This window comes from Maniola hyperantus, chromosome 19 (assembly GCF_902806685.2).
Source record: "Maniola hyperantus chromosome 19, iAphHyp1.2, whole genome shotgun sequence".
Taxonomy (NCBI): domain Eukaryota; kingdom Metazoa; phylum Arthropoda; class Insecta; order Lepidoptera; family Nymphalidae; genus Maniola; species Maniola hyperantus.
In genome coordinates, this window is record NC_048554.1 from 7,846,688 (window position 1) to 7,863,494 (window position 16,807).

Here is a 16,807-nt window from a genome sequence, read left to right on the forward strand (position 1 = left end):
CAGTGTGGTAGACTATGGCCAAGACCTTGTCATTCTGAGAGGAGACCCGTGCTTGCTAATGAGCCGGCGATCGATGGGTTGATAATGATGACCTTCCTAAGTTTTTACTTAAGTGTAGGTAGGTGTTACGGTGCCAGTTAGAGCTAACAAAAACATCACCTTGTACTTTGCGTAGCTTACGTTACATGATGTAATATCGCTTTTTGTTTTCGCGTTTGAATTTAATAACTGTTTTTGTATAATAGAAATAGGAACTAGCGTGACAAGGTATGTGCTTATAATTTACTAAATCGATATGGAGGTTGGAGACGACGACATTCCGTCATGGTTACCTTCTCGATGCCCTTGCAATGGGTTTCACATTGAATTTTTAGAATTTCAATGTAGTTTCTGCGAAAAAGTTTTCTAACTTCTAAAATACGTACAGGTCTAGTATACGTACTACGTCTAGTAAACGTACTGACGTATACTTATCTACCTTCACAAAAGTAAAACATCGAGGAAAGAAATATTTTGTGATAATAGGCTACTTGACTCATATCTAATTTCGTCCAATAAATGATTATTTATTATAGTATTTTGCTTAAGACAACGAAATATATCAATAACAATAATTAAAAACGCAGGATGGATATATAAATCCAATTTAAAAAAATACAGTTTTTATTTTTATTTGAAACGCAGAAAACGCTGTCAGCCATGATGTGACATCATTAAAAATATGTAAACAAAGAAATGTCATCCCTATGTCACGCGGGGACTAACGTAGTATCCATATATATAAAATTTAAAGTCCTGACTAACTTATATATCAACGCACAGCCTAAACATCTAAACAGCTGGTCCTAGATACATGAAATTTGGTGGGTGTGTTCTTTGTAGGTAAAGAGAAGGTATCCACTAGGAAAGGATTTTTTGAAATTCCACCCCTGAGTGAGTTAAATGGGGGTTTGAAATTTATGAAGTCCACGCGGGCGAAGTCACGAGCATAAGCTTGTTTTTATATATTTCTAAAAACTCATAGTAAACGTAAAAAATTATCGTTTTGTCTTTATAAATTGAATAAGTTATTAAGTAAGACTTACAACAAAGTGATCTTTGCAAAAATAAATTTGGGTTGAAGTCGTTAGTCATATATAGGATCCCTTTAAGCAAGTCTTCGCGTGTTACGTATATTTTTTTCACTGGGCACTCTAATCCACAACAGCTTTCCTGTGGTCTTTGGTTATTCCCGTTGAGTCACACCCCCGTGTGTAACACTGTGACACAAGGTGCCTAAAATTTCAAAACATTCCCGTTGAGTAACACTGTTACACAACGGGAATTAATTTGAACTTGTTGGCACCTTGTGTCACACCTACATAAATACATATTATTGCGCGTGTATCGAGTATTAACTGATTGTGCACATTTCCGGGATGTTATTTATTTATAAATACAAGATGGCGGACATGATTTTTTTTACAAAAAATTGACATGGGTGTCGTTTTTAGGGTTTTAGAGGGTGCTGAATTTGATGATGACATTTATTCTGAAATCCAAGATAGCGGACATGAATTTTTTTACAAAAAATTGACATGGGTGTCGTTTTTAGGGTTTTAGAGGGTGCTGAATTTGATGATGACATTTATTCTGAAATCCAAGATGGTGGACATGAATTTTTTTACAAAAAATTGACATGGGTGTCGTTTTTAGGGTTTTAGAGGGTGCTGAATTTGATGATGACATTTATTCTGAAATCCAAGATGGCGGACATGAATTTTTTACAAAAAATTGACATGGGTGTCGTTTTTAGGGTTTTGGAGGGTGCTGAATTTGATGATGACATTTATTCTGAAATCCAAGATGGCGGACATGATTTTTTTTACAAAAAATTGACATGGGTGTCGTTTTCAGGGTTTTCGAGGGTGCTGAATTGGATGATGACATTTATTTTTAAATCCAAGATGGCGGACATTAATTTATTTACAAAAAATTGACATGGGAGTCGTTTTCAGGGTTTTCGAGGGTGCTGAATTTGATGATGACATTTATTCTGAAATCCAAGATGGCGGACATGATATTTTTACAAAAAATTGACATGGGTGTCGTTTTCAGGGTTTTCGAGGGTGCTGAATTGGATGATGACATTTATTTTTAAATCCAAGATGGCGGACATGAATTTATTTACAAAAAATTGACACGGGTGTCGTTTTCAGGGTTTTCGAGGGTGCTGAATTTGATGATGACATTTATTCTGAAATCCAAGATGGCCGACATGGATTTTTTACAAAAAAATAGACATGGGTGTCGTTTTCAGGGTTTTCGAGGGTGCTAAATTTGATGACGACATTTATTCTGAAGTCCAAGATGGCGGACAAGATTTTTTTTACAAAAAATTGACATGGGTGTCGTTTTCAGGGTTTTCGAGGGTGCTGAATTTGATGATGACATTTATTCTGAAATCCAAGATGGCCGACATGGATTTTATAAAATAAATGTCATCATCAAATTCAGCACCCTCGAAAACCCTGAAAACGACACGCATGTCTATTTTTTGTAAGAAAATCCATGTCGGCCATCTTGGATATCAAAATAAATGTCATCATCAAATTCAGCACCCTCGAAAACCCTGAAAACGACACCCATGTCTATTTTTTGTAAAAAATCCATGTCGGCCATCTTTGATTTCAAAATAAATGTCATCATCCAATTCAGCACCCTCGAAAACCCTGAAAACGACACCCATGTCTATTTTATTGTAAAAAATCCATGTCGGCCATCTTGGATTTCAGAATAAATGTCATCATCAAATTCAGCACCCTCGAAAACCCTGAAAACGACACCCATGTCTATTTTTTGTAAAAAATCCATGTCGGCCATCTTGGATTTCAAAATAAATGTCATCATCCAATTCAGCACCCTCGAAAACCCTGAAAACGACAACCATGTCAATTTTTTGTAAAAAAAATCATGTCCGCCATCTTGGACTTCAGAATAAATGTCGTCATCAAATTTAGCACCCTCGAAAACCCTGAAAACAACACCCATGTCAATTTTTTGTAAATAAATTCATGTCTGCCATCTTGGATTTAAAAATAAATGTCATCATCAAATTCAGCACCCTCGAAAACCCTGAAAACGACACCCATGTCAATTTTTTGTAAAAAAAAACATGTCCGCCATCTTAGATTTCAGAATAAATGTCATTATTGATGGAAGCCAGAGCCTAAAGTAAACGCACCTTGATTAAAAAGACTATTGTCTTTTGTAGATCTGTCAATGTCAATGTAGTGTGTCAAAAATGTCATCTTGAAAATTGTACCATTAATAGTGAATACACTCCAAGTTTATTTTTTAATCAAAAGTCTCTTATTTACTAAATCATAAAAATAATAAGTAAATTTAATTCCTACATGGTAGCAGAGCGTATATATATTTTATTTTCAGCACGAAGTGTAAAGATTTCAAAGATTCATAAAGATAAAAATTTTTGCCAACGTGATTTTGTACACGGCACAAAGTAATTATTTTTCGAAATGTCGTTGATAAGTAATAACTCATTTAGCATTGAGAAATTAAGCGGCAGAGATAATTATTCGACATGGAAGTTCGCTGTACAAACTTACTTGGAACATGAAGAACTCTGGGAGTGTATCACGGGCAAGCAAGTGGACCCATTAAAGGATAAAAAGGCAAGATCAAAAATAATATTGCTCGTCGACCCCATAAACTACGTGCACATCGAAGAATGCACGTCCGCTAAGCAGGTATGGGACAATTTATCTAAAGCTTTTAGTGATTCCGGCCTAACGAGAAAAGTTGGATTGTTAAAAACACTTATAACTACTACATTGGATAATAGTAACAGCATCGAAGATTATGTCAATAAAATAATGTCGACTGCGCATAAGCTGCGTAGCATTAATTTCAAAATCGATGATGAATGGCTAGGCACACTTCTATTAGCGGGCCTACCCGACACGTATAAGCCTATGCTCATGGCCTTAGAAAGCTCAGGCATTACTATCTCCGCTGATGCTGTTAAAACAAAAATTTTGCAAGATGTAAAACCATCATCATCTGCAGCATTTTATATCTCTAAATCTCAGAATATTAAGAACAATAGTAGTAATAAAGGCAAATCCAAGGGTCCACGTTGCTATAATTGCAATAAATTTGGCCATATTAGTAAATTTTGTAGAAATAAGGACAGAAAATCTGAAAATAAGAGTAATAACAGTGGTTTTGTAGCTGCATTTTCAGCCGTTTCAGTCAACGATGAACATAGTTGGTACATAGACTCCGGAGCATCTGTACACATGACCAAACATAAGGAATGGCTATCAGATGTATGTTTGCCGAGTCAATCTCATGTACGTATAGCAGATGACAAGGTGCTCAAAGTCGAATTGTGTGGAAGTACCACTATAACCATCCCGGGAACTAATGGTTCATCCAACAAGATTAAGGTAAATAATGTATTTTATGTACCTGATTTAGCAACCAATTTATTATCAGTGAGCAAAATAATTGAAAATGGTTGTAAAATTGAGTTTTCTAATAATGGCTGCCGGATTTTGAACGACAAAGAAGTAATTGTTGCAACAGCCAATTGTTTTAATGGGACTTATAAACTCAACACAAGTGAATCTAGAGGTTTTTCTGCTGTCACAGATAATTCTAATTTTCTTTGGCATCAAAGATTGGCTCATTTGAATTTTAATGACTTGTACAAATTACAAGACTGTGCACTTGGTATTAACTTGACAAAGCAGAAAGAAGATGTATTATGTACACCGTGCCTTCAAGGCAAGCAAACCAGGCAACCTTTCAAGCATGTTGGTTCCCGAGCAAATGATTTGCTAGAACTGATCCATTCTGACATTTGCGGTCCGATGGAGACACTGTCGCTAGGAGGTGCCAGGTACTTTATAACTTTTGTCGATGATTATTCAGGTAAAGTGTTTGTTTATACTTTAGCCAACAAAAGCGAAGCCTTAGAAAAGTTTCAAGAATTTAAAAGCAGTGTTGAAAATGAATTAAATAAATCTATTAAGATACTCCGGTCCGATAATGGCAGGGAATATGTCAATCGTTCATTTGAAAAATTTCTGAAGGACTCTGGTATTACTCATCAAACTAGTAATCCGTATACACCAGAGCAAAATGGGAGAGCAGAACGAATGAATAGAACACTAATAGAGAGGGCTAAATGTATGTTGTTTAACGCATGTTTACAGAAGGAGTACTGGGCAGAAGCAATCTTAACTGCAGCATACATAACAAATCGCTCTCCGTCTCGTGCACTTGCAGGCATAACTCCCTATGAAAAATGGACAGGATTTAAGCCAGATATTAGCCACTTACGGGTCTTTGGTTGCAAGGCAATGGTACATATACCGAAGGAGCGCAGGTTGAAATGGGATTCAAAATCCAGTGAAATGATCTTTGTCGGCTACAGCAATACAACTAAAGGTTACAGGTTATATAATCCTAAAGCTAAGCGTGTGATAATGAGTAGAGATGTTGTGTTTATTGAAAGCTCCGCTAAGGTATCTGAGAGTGTAAAACCTATTGAAAAGAATTATAATAAGGTTGATATCATACTTACATCTGAATCTCCAAACTTACCGTCCACTTCAACTGCCTCAGAAGCTGCAGAACCCAACTTATCCACTAGCTATGATGACTCCAAAGATGATGAGTACAACCCTGACTTTACTGACTGTACGTCTGATAGTAGCATATCACCCATCACACCCAGGACATCCATGAGTCATGTAACAGTCCGGACTCGCAAGCAAAAGCAGAATGATGACAGCCCCTTATCACTTATGTGTTTTAATAATGAAATGGCTATGAGTGTTTTAGATAGTGACCCACAAAGTACTGAAGAAGCTTTGCAGAGCGACCAGGCTCCACAATGGAAGAATGCCATGGACGTTGAATATGAATCTTTAATAAAGAATAATACATGGGTACTTGTGGACCTTCCAGTGGGAAAGAAAGCCATACCATGTAAGTGGATTTTTAAAACTAAAACTAATGAAAATGGGGAAATAACAAGATATAAAGCAAGGCTTGTTATAAAAGGCTATAAACAGAGGAAAAACATAGATTATCAAGAAGTATTTGCTCCAGTTATTCGCTATTCCTCCCTCCGATATTTAATGAGCCTGGCTGTTAAATATGAGCTAAAAATTCATCAAATGGATGCTGTTACAGCCTTTTTGCAAGGCGATGTAGAAGAGGAAATTTATATGTGTCAGCCACCTCTGTATGAACAAGAAGGTAACAAAGTATGTCATTTAATTAAATCAATTTATGGACTCAAGCAAGCCAGCAGGCAATGGAACAAAAAATTGAATAATGTGTTGATTGATATTGGACTTTTAAGAAGCAAAGTGGATCCTTGCATTTATTATTTGGTAAAAAGAGATAATGATATATTTTACATAGCAGTGTATGTAGATGACCTGCTATGTTTTTATAATTGTGAAGAAACTCTACATTTTATAAGAAATAAATTAACTGAAACGTTCAGCATGAAGGATATAGGTGAGGCTAAACATTGCATTGGTTTAAGGATTCATAGAGATAAACAAAAATTACAATTAGATCAGTCCTTATACATTGAAAGAATGTTACAAAGATTTGGCATGTCGGACTGCAAACCAGTGAATACCCCATGTGATACAAGCTCAAAATTGATACCTGCAAAGGATGACAGTGAAATACTCACTAATATACCTTATCATGAAGCAGTGGGGTGCTTATTGTATTTATCTCAAGGTACAAGACCAGATATAAGTTATGCTGTGAACACACTGAGTCGTTTCAATAATAAGCCTACTAAAGAACACTGGATAGCACTTAAAAGAGTGATGCGATATTTGAAAGGCTCTATAAACATGAAGTTAAATTACATTAAATCAAATGAAGATTATATCACTGGGTACTGTGATGCAGACTGGGCATCGAACCCAGAAGACAGAAGATCTTGTACCGGCTATGTCTTCTTATTTCAGGGTTCAGCGGTTACTTGGAACTCAAAAAGACAACTAACCGTTGCATTGTCATCGACAGAGGCTGAATACATGTCATTGACCTCAGCCATTCAAGAGGGCCTATGGCTCAAACAGTTGGATGCTGAATTGCGGTCCTTCATAGCAATTCAACCTCTTATAGTTTATTGTGATAATCAAAGCACCATTAGACTTTCAGGTAATGACATTTATCACTCCAGGAGCAAGCATATTGATGTGAGGTACCACTTCATAAGGGAAAAGGTGTCCAGTGGCGAGGTTACCATCAACTACAAGGGCACTGATGCAATGGTCGCTGATGTACTAACCAAAGGGCTGCCTCTTGCCAAGCATACCTTCTGCTCCTCGGCTATGGGTGTGCGTTCAGGACAGGATGATGGAAGCCAGAGCCTAAAGTAAACGCACCTTGATTAAAAAGACTATTGTCTTTTGTAGATCTGTCAATGTCAATGTAGTGTGTCAAAAATGTCATCTTGAAAATTGTACCATTAATAGTGAATACACTCCAAGTTTATTTTTTAATCAAAAGTCTCTTATTTACTAAATCATAAAAATAATAAGTAAATTTAATTCCTACAATTATCAAATTCAGCACCCTCGAAAACCCTGAAAACGACACCCATGTCAATTTTTTGTAAAAAAATTCATGTCCGCCATCTTGGATTTCAGAATAAATGTCATCATCAAATTCAGCACCCTCGAAAACCCTGAAAACGACACCCATGTTAATTTTTTGAAAAAAAAAATCATGTCCGCCATCTTGGACTTCAGAATAAATGTCGTCATCAAATTTAGCACCCTCGAAAACCCTGAAAACAACACCCATGTCAATTTTTTGTAAATAAATTCATGTCTGCCATCTTGGATTTAAAAATAAATGTCATCATCAAATTCAGCACCCTCGAAAACCCTGAAAACGACACCCATGTCAATTTTTTGTAAAAAAATTTATGTCCGCCATCTTGGATTTCAGAATAAATGTCATTATCAAATTCAGCACCCTCGAAAACCCTGAAAACGACACCCATGTCAATTTTTTGAAAAAAAATTCATGTCCGCCATCTTGGATTTCAGAATAAATGTCATCATCAAATTCAGCACCCTCGAAAACCCTGAAAACGACACCCATGTTAATTTTTTGAAAAAAAAATTCATGTCCGCCATCTTGGACTTCAGAATAAATGTCGTCATCAAATTTAGCACCCTCGAAAACCCTGAAAACGACACCCATGTCAATTTTTTTGTAAAAAAAAATTCATGTCCGCCATCTTGGATTTCAGAATAAATGTCATCATCAAATTCAGCACCCTCGAAAACCCTGAAAACGACACCCATGTCAATTTTTTTGTAAAAAAATTCATGTCCGCCATCTTGGATTTCAGAATAAATGTCATCATCAAATTCAGCACCCTCCAAAACCCTGAAAACGACACCCATGTCAATTTTTTTACAAAAAATCATGTCCGCCATCTTGGATTTCAGAATAAATGTCATCATCAAATTCAGCACCCTCGAAAACCCTGAAAACGACACCCATGTCAATTTTTTGTAAAAAAATTCATGTCCGCCATCTTGGATTTAAAAATAAATGTCATCATCCAATTCAGCACCCTCGAAAACCCTGAAAACGACACCCATGTCAATTTTTTGTAAAAAAAATCATGTCCGCCATCTTGGATTTCAGAATAAATGTCATCATCAAATTCAGCACCCTCGAAAACCCTAAAAACGACACCCATGTCAATTTTTTGTAAAAAATTCATGTCCGCCATCTTGGATTTCAGAATAAATGTCATCATCAAATTCAGCACCCTCTAAAACCCTAAAAACGACACCCATGTCAATTTTTTGTAAAAAAATTCATGTCCGCCATCTTGGATTTCAGAATAAATGTCATCATCAAATTCAGCACCCTCTAAAACTCTAAAAACGACACCCATGTCAATTTTTTGTAAAAAAATTCATGTCCGCCATCTTGGATTTCAGAATAAATGTCATCATCAAATTCAGCACCCTCTAAAACCCTAAAAACGACACCCATGTCAATTTTTTGTAAAAAAATTCATGTCCGCCATCTTGTATTTATAAATAAATAACATCCCGGAAATGTGCACAATCAGTTAATACTCGATACACGCGCAATAATATGTATTTATGTAGGTGTGACACAAGGTGCCAACAAGTTCAAATTAATTCCCGTTGTGTAACAGTGTTACTCAACGGGAATGTTTTTTGTGATAATCAAAGCACCATTAGACTTTCAGGTAATGACATTTATCACTCCAGGAGCAAGCATATTGATGTGAGGTACCACTTCATAAGGGAAAAGGTGTCCAGTGGCGAGGTTACCATCAACTACAAGGGCACTGATGCAATGGTCGCTGATGTACTAACCAAAGGGCTGCCTCTTGCCAAGCATACCTTCTGCTCCTCGGCTATGGGTGTGCGTTCAGGACAGGATGATGGAAGCCAGAGCCTAAAGTAAACGCACCTTGATTAAAAAGACTATTGTCTTTTGTAGATCTGTCAATGTCAATGTAGTGTGTCAAAAATGTCATCTTGAAAATTGTACCATTAATAGTGAATACACTCCAAGTTTATTTTTTAATCAAAAGTCTCTTATTTACTAAATCATAAAAATAATAAGTAAATTTAATTCCTACAATTATCAAATTCAGCACCCTCGAAAACCCTGAAAACGACACCCATGTCAATTTTTGTAAAAAAATTCATGTCCGCCATCTTGGATTTCAGAATAAATGTCATCATCAAATTCAGCACCCTCGAAAACCCTGAAAACGACACCCATGTTAATTTTTTGAAAAAAAAAATCATGTCCGCCATCTTGGACTTCAGAATAAATGTCGTCATCAAATTTAGCACCCTCGAAAACCCTGAAAACAACACCCATGTCAATTTTTTGTAAATAAATTCATGTCTGCCATCTTGGATTTAAAAATAAATGTCATCATCAAATTCAGCACCCTCGAAAACCCTGAAAACGACACCCATGTCAATTTTTTGTAAAAAAATTTATGTCCGCCATCTTGGATTTCAGAATAAATGTCATTATCAAATTCAGCACCCTCGAAAACCCTGAAAACGACACCCATGTCAATTTTTTGAAAAAAAATTCATGTCCGCCATCTTGGATTTCAGAATAAATGTCATCATCAAATTCAGCACCCTCGAAAACCCTGAAAACGACACCCATGTTAATTTTTTGAAAAAAAAATTCATGTCCGCCATCTTGGACTTCAGAATAAATGTCGTCATCAAATTTAGCACCCTCGAAAACCCTGAAAACGACACCCATGTCAATTTTTTTGTAAAAAAAAATTCATGTCCGCCATCTTGGATTTCAGAATAAATGTCATCATCAAATTCAGCACCCTCGAAAACCCTGAAAACGACACCCATGTCAATTTTTTTGTAAAAAAATTCATGTCCGCCATCTTGGATTTCAGAATAAATGTCATCATCAAATTCAGCACCCTCCAAAACCCTGAAAACGACACCCATGTCAATTTTTTGTAAAAAAATCATGTCCGCCATCTTGGATTTCAGAATAAATGTCATCATCAAATTCAGCACCCTCGAAAACCCTGAAAACGACACCCATGTCAATTTTTTGTAAAAAAATTCATGTCCGCCATCTTGGATTTAAAAATAAATGTCATCATCCAATTCAGCACCCTCGAAAACCCTGAAAACGACACCCATGTCAATTTTTTGTAAAAAAAATCATGTCCGCCATCTTGGATTTCAGAATAAATGTCATCATCAAATTCAGCACCCTCGAAAACCCTAAAAACGACACCCATGTCAATTTTTTGTAAAAAATTCATGTCCGCCATCTTGGATTTCAGAATAAATGTCATCATCAAATTCAGCACCCTCTAAAACCCTAAAAACGACACCCATGTCAATTTTTTGTAAAAAAATTCATGTCCGCCATCTTGGATTTCAGAATAAATGTCATCATCAAATTCAGCACCCTCTAAAACTCTAAAAACGACACCCATGTCAATTTTTTGTAAAAAAATTCATGTCCGCCATCTTGGATTTCAGAATAAATGTCATCATCAAATTCAGCACCCTCTAAAACCCTAAAAAACGACACCCATGTCAATTTTTTGTAAAAAAATTCATGTCCGCCATCTTGTATTTATAAATAAATAACATCCCGGAAATGTGCACAATCAGTTAATACTCGATACACGCGCAATAATATGTATTTATGTAGGTGTGACACAAGGTGCCAACAAGTTCAAATTAATTCCCGTTGTGTAACAGTGTTACTCAACGGGAATGTTTTGAAATTTTAGGCACCTTGTGTCACAGTGTTACACACGGGGGTGTGACTCAACGGGAATAACCCGTATAGAAGTCATGTTTATTAAACTTTGGGAGGTTATGCTGTTGTTTACAAATGCATGACGTCAGAGCACAGATAATCTATCGGCCAAACATGGCCGACAGTGTTTTCACCTGTCTAAGAAAAATATATTTTTAAATTAAAGTTTTATGGTTTTTAGGGCGCAAAAAAATATAGTGTTAATTTTTTTGATCTAATAGGACCAATATTAACCATTTAAGACCTACTTAAAAAAAGTGTCAACTAGCCTATTGTATCACAGAATTTCATCAGATTAGTGACTGGTATTGTCAAATATACCTACCACTACAGGTAGTAAGTACCTACTACCTAGTGGTTATTTGAATGCAGCACATATTATTATATATCAGTGTATGTAGCATTTTTCAGTGTACTTAAGTCCTAAATATTGTTTCAAACCGTTTGTTATGGTTATTTCTTTGATATTTTGTTCTGTAACGCCATGTTTAACGGTTACCGTGCCTAAGTGTTGGTTTTAAGCATCATAAATTGATATTCGTAAATAAGCAAAGCATCCTTGCTACATTATATTAAGTAGATAACTAGGTACTAGGATTACTAGGCAAGATGCAAAGGAATAAATATTAAATACCTATAGCAAATATATTTACTTGTGCAGCGTAAATCAATTTGCATTGGGTAGGTATATTTTAGTTACCTACGTTACCGATTCATTGAATAATTATAAGGTAAAACTAGCTGAACAAGTTTAAAACGTAACACTTGTTGATTTCTTCCTATTCGTTTGAATTTAAAAAGTAACATCAAGTAAACCAGATTGAAAGAGGTAAGTGTATCGTCGATACAAATTACAGGATGCCTCACACGAAATTAATGGATGTTAGTGTAATGTAAACGCTAGAACAATAAAGTTCAAGTCCTCCTATTTTGGTATTCCGTTAATATGTTCAGGCTCGACGTTGAGTAGCCGCTTCCTTTCCTTAACAACATCAACGACACCCGATTCCGGTTTGTTGACAACCGTCACACCTTTATTGCCAAGTTTATGTAAGGTGTGCTATGCACGAGTTTCATTCAAATCGAAACCGGCTTTACGTCTACGACCTTGAACGGCACGATGCCTTTGTACTTAATAGGAACCTACTTAATTATTCTGATTATAAGTTTATGACGTTAAGATATATCGTAACGATAAAAATATCAAGAATTTTGTAAAAACGAGAACTCGTTTGCAAGTCAGGCACATCTAAAGGTCACCTCAATGGCAAACTTGACTTAAATACCTACCTGCCTACAGAATTTGCTTAAAATACCGACATTGCAAAACTCAATCTACATTATCTGCCTATAGATAGACTATTGATGTCACTGTGTACACAGTACCTAGGTATCCATATTGTGAATAGTTTTGCCCACATCTTTTTCTGCTTGATATTTGGATAAAGCAGAAGGTCGACATACAGTCGAGGTGTGATCGGAGGAGATCGTTTTTGATCCGTTTTTTATAAACAGTTTTAAGTCAATAGCTTCCAAAATACAATTTTTTTATTTGCATTATGAGTGCATAGATATTTCAATATGAAAGCACTAGAACTTTAGCAGAGTATTATAAGGCATATTATATCTACCTACAAACATAACATTGGAGCTAATGGGATAAAACATAAGGTATTTCATAAAGGGTGGCCGTGTGCAGGATTTTACCAATTATCACCTTTCCAAGAAGATATTCGCCGCTCCCAAGACTAAAAAGAAGTAATACGCAATTATGATGCACAGGCCATCGTTCACGCGTGCGGCGAACGTAAATTGCTACAGGTTTTACATGGAGTGTTTTTAACAAGCGGACTGCTGTCTGACGACCCCGGGTCCGGACACATCAAAGGATTCCAGTACAACTTACAAGTAATGAGCAAACAACGGCTCCTGTTACCATCCTAAAAATATTTTTCTACATAGCCGAAATGGATGGAATGCAGATGGTCGTAGAAAAAATTTATTTTAATAGTCATTGCGTAACAAATTAAATTCAGAAAATGTTCGCGGAACCAGAGCTTGGACAAAACCTACTTTTTGATCCAAGGAAATAAGTACATAATAATATTTTTTCTGGTACTTAACACACTGTATCAAAATTCATACATTTCTCTTTATATCAGATGAAATCTACACAAAACAAGGCTATTTGGAAACTCAAAGCTGAAGCATTATCTTAGTAATATAATCAACAGAAATTCGATAGGACTTTCACTAGTTACTGGTAAGTAGCTGGTAACTATGCAACTGAAAAAAGAAATTAAGTGTACAAAAAACACTTATCTCCCAAAATTTACCTTGATTATGATTTTTTTCTATTTTAATTACAATTTCATACCAGCGGCGTCGCGTCGGCCTATGATTAAAGAAAGGTAGTTACTTATCGGGAATTTTTGATACTCTGATAAATTTTGGCCGTCTTATCTTAAATGTCATCAGAGATGAATAGTCTATCATTATGAAGGTGAAAATTTGATTTACCTAGTCATTAGACTGGTACTCGATCGTCGTACTTTTATTATTTCGTAACGAGATTATTTATAAAGCATTTCTTTAGAATCTTTCAATGAGCTACTATCGGTACGGCTGCTTTTTGTGTTCCGAAATAAACTTATCGAATAACCTCTATCCGTTCAAGAGCATCCGACAGTTTGAAAGTTGAGTAGCTTTATTTCAGTTGTAACAATGTTAAACTTTGATCTTGTTGTTTTGTAGAGATTGCTTTGGAGAGTTTTACATGATGCAAGCAAAAAATTATTTCAGATGATCGAAAGAAATTCGAAGAATCGATATAGGTAAGTTCCGTTTGATTAAAAGTTGAATAGTAGTAATAATAGGTCTGCATAAATTAGGTGCATCTATAACCAGCGCCAAGAGGATTGTTTTTGCCAAGGTATCCTTATTTCTATTGGTTCTTGTCGCGCTCAGAGTCACAATCTGTTCCATGGAGACGTTCGAGAGAGCAAGTTCAGTTTGCCTCGAGTCAAGGCTGCTCAAATACATTCAAAACTTTTAAAATAATTTTATGTCCCAAAATGAATAACTGTCTTAAAATTTTGTACCATGTAAGAAACGTGTTTCGGATGGATGAAAGACAACACGTAGTTTTGTTGTGGGGTGTCTGTACTGGGCAATACCAGGCACAGAAGACGAGGGAACGCTCCAAGGGTGTCACTATAAAATTGCTCGAAATTAAATCTAACCGTGTTGTTTACAATTTGATGTTTTCAAAGCTCATTTCAAATTGTAGGTAATTAGATATCTGTAAAGGATAAACAGATTTTAAAGCAACATAAATTAAGACCAAGTGCTTTGTGGTTAAATTACTCTTTGAAATCATTGCAGGGGCATATTCGAATATATTATCTATATACTTACACAAAAATCAATTAATGATTATGTGCAATCATAAATTAAAAGAAAATGAACAGAGACATTACTTATTTTCAAAATAAAGCTAGGTATATAAAACAGACATTTGAGGATATAGGTACGAGTTTATTGAATTAACCATCTCATGAGTCATAACAATATATGAATATACTAAAACAAAGGTTTCTTGTTTAAAATTTAAATGTTTCATGTATATTAAACCAACTTAGTGTATCTAAATTACTCCAAATACGTTCATTTAAAAGCAGACGATGACGAGCTACTTACTTTGAAACAACAAAGCTTCATTAAAAAAGAACAACCATTAAATTCAATCAGCATAGTTCAATAAGAGAAAAATATCTAGCGTTGAACTAATAAAAGACAATTACGAGACTACGAGTATACCTATCTAATGCCGTAATGTAATACTCTAGATAATAAAATTGCAAATGAAGTTTGTTCACCCCGCCGTTTTGCGATAGTTTTATATTGAGTGGAACGTAATGGCTTGTTAATATCTTATTGCCAAGCAAATGCCTCTTATTGAACCCGCATGAACGCTGTAAATTACTCAATAGGAACAATAACCTTCGTAACGTCGTCGACCATTTTCTATGAGAAGGTTCCTCTTGACTCGAAATAGAGGAAGAAAAAGCATACTATCAAAGTTCAAAAAAATTAAAACTTGGATAAGTATAGGTAAATATCTTAAACAAAGGTTAATTAGTTTGTGCCGTCTAAATTCACCACGTAAACAAACTTATACAAATTTTTATACATTTCATACTTTTTTAGAAAGCAGAACTTATTGTCAAGAGTTATGATTAGCCCGATAACGAATAAAGCATAAAACTATTTCAATTAGAGCGAATAACGAATTATGCGAAAGAAAATTACAAGATATGGATACCACCCTCCTAGTAAGATAGTAAGAAAAAAAAACGATAAAAGAAAGCATTTATATATTTTAAATTCAAAGTTGTCCACTGTTCAGTTCAGACATCTGTAATGATCTTAACCAAACATTTTATCAAAAAGATCTAAAATGTACAGACACAGCTCTGTTACATTTTTTTACAATAAGTAGCAATAAAATATAGATTTAAAATGAGAAAGTTTCGATAACTCTATGAAATCGATATGAGATCCAATCAAGAGAAACAAAGAAACATTATATCTTAATGATATCCCATACCCAGAACAAAATCTCAACGTCAAAATCAATGAAACGCGTCTCTTGTGACAAAATCAGTCAATGGTAAAGTTACAAAAAATCGAAAATACTGACTCCAAACTGGGTGTAATTAATAATGTCCTACAAGTTTAGATTTGATACTTCCTGTAAATATAATAGTAAATTAGATATTACTGAAGTAAATAACATGTTTGTAATTTAGAATCAAATTGTGATCAAAGTCATTAATTTACATTGCATCTAAAATCTGTTACTTTCTGACACTATGAAAATCGCTCATCTAGTAAAAACCAACAGGTTAGTAGATACCTACCTACAGTTAGTCAATTTCTAATTTCCATGCAATATTCACAAACCGCAAAACTTTATTTAGGTAGGTACCTACGTGGTCTAAACCCCAACGTGAGAAAAACTCTCCCACGCTAGTTAAGACATTAAAGTCTTTATTGGACAATGTCGCACACTTTCTTCGTAAAGGTTACGTTTAACCGCATCTATACGAAGCACCCGTGAGAGAAAAATTTACGTACACAACAAAATGCCAGAGTATGCTTTGCCTGTTCACGCTTCTTACGTAAACAAAGGTCAGACATGTGTGTCTAAGTCATTATTTCGTGCACCTAGCTAAAAATTTATGACAGCATATCAATTTGATGTTCTTTAGATAGATTACTAAAGTGATTTCCTGTAGACTTTTGACCATACATCTTATTAATATGAGCCATTACGCTGTTGTTTCAAATAATACTTTGTTATGTAATTATATTCATTCGCTCACGAAATCGTTTGGGAAAAATTGGACCTGGTACTTTG

The 16,807-nt window shown here is 35.2% G+C and overlaps 2 protein-coding genes across 8 annotated transcripts in view; one reads left to right on the forward strand and one right to left on the reverse strand.

Moving 5' to 3' along the window:
• The window catches only part of LOC117991118 (L-xylulose reductase-like), a 345,757-nt gene that overhangs the window by 202,538 nt on the left and 126,412 nt on the right, over positions 1 to 16,807 (forward strand). The window lies entirely within an intron of this gene.
• LOC117991324 (serine-rich adhesin for platelets-like) overlaps positions 1 to 16,807 on the reverse strand; it is a 48,028-nt gene that overhangs the window by 13,314 nt on the left and 17,907 nt on the right. The gene's annotated exons all lie outside the window — the stretch shown is intronic.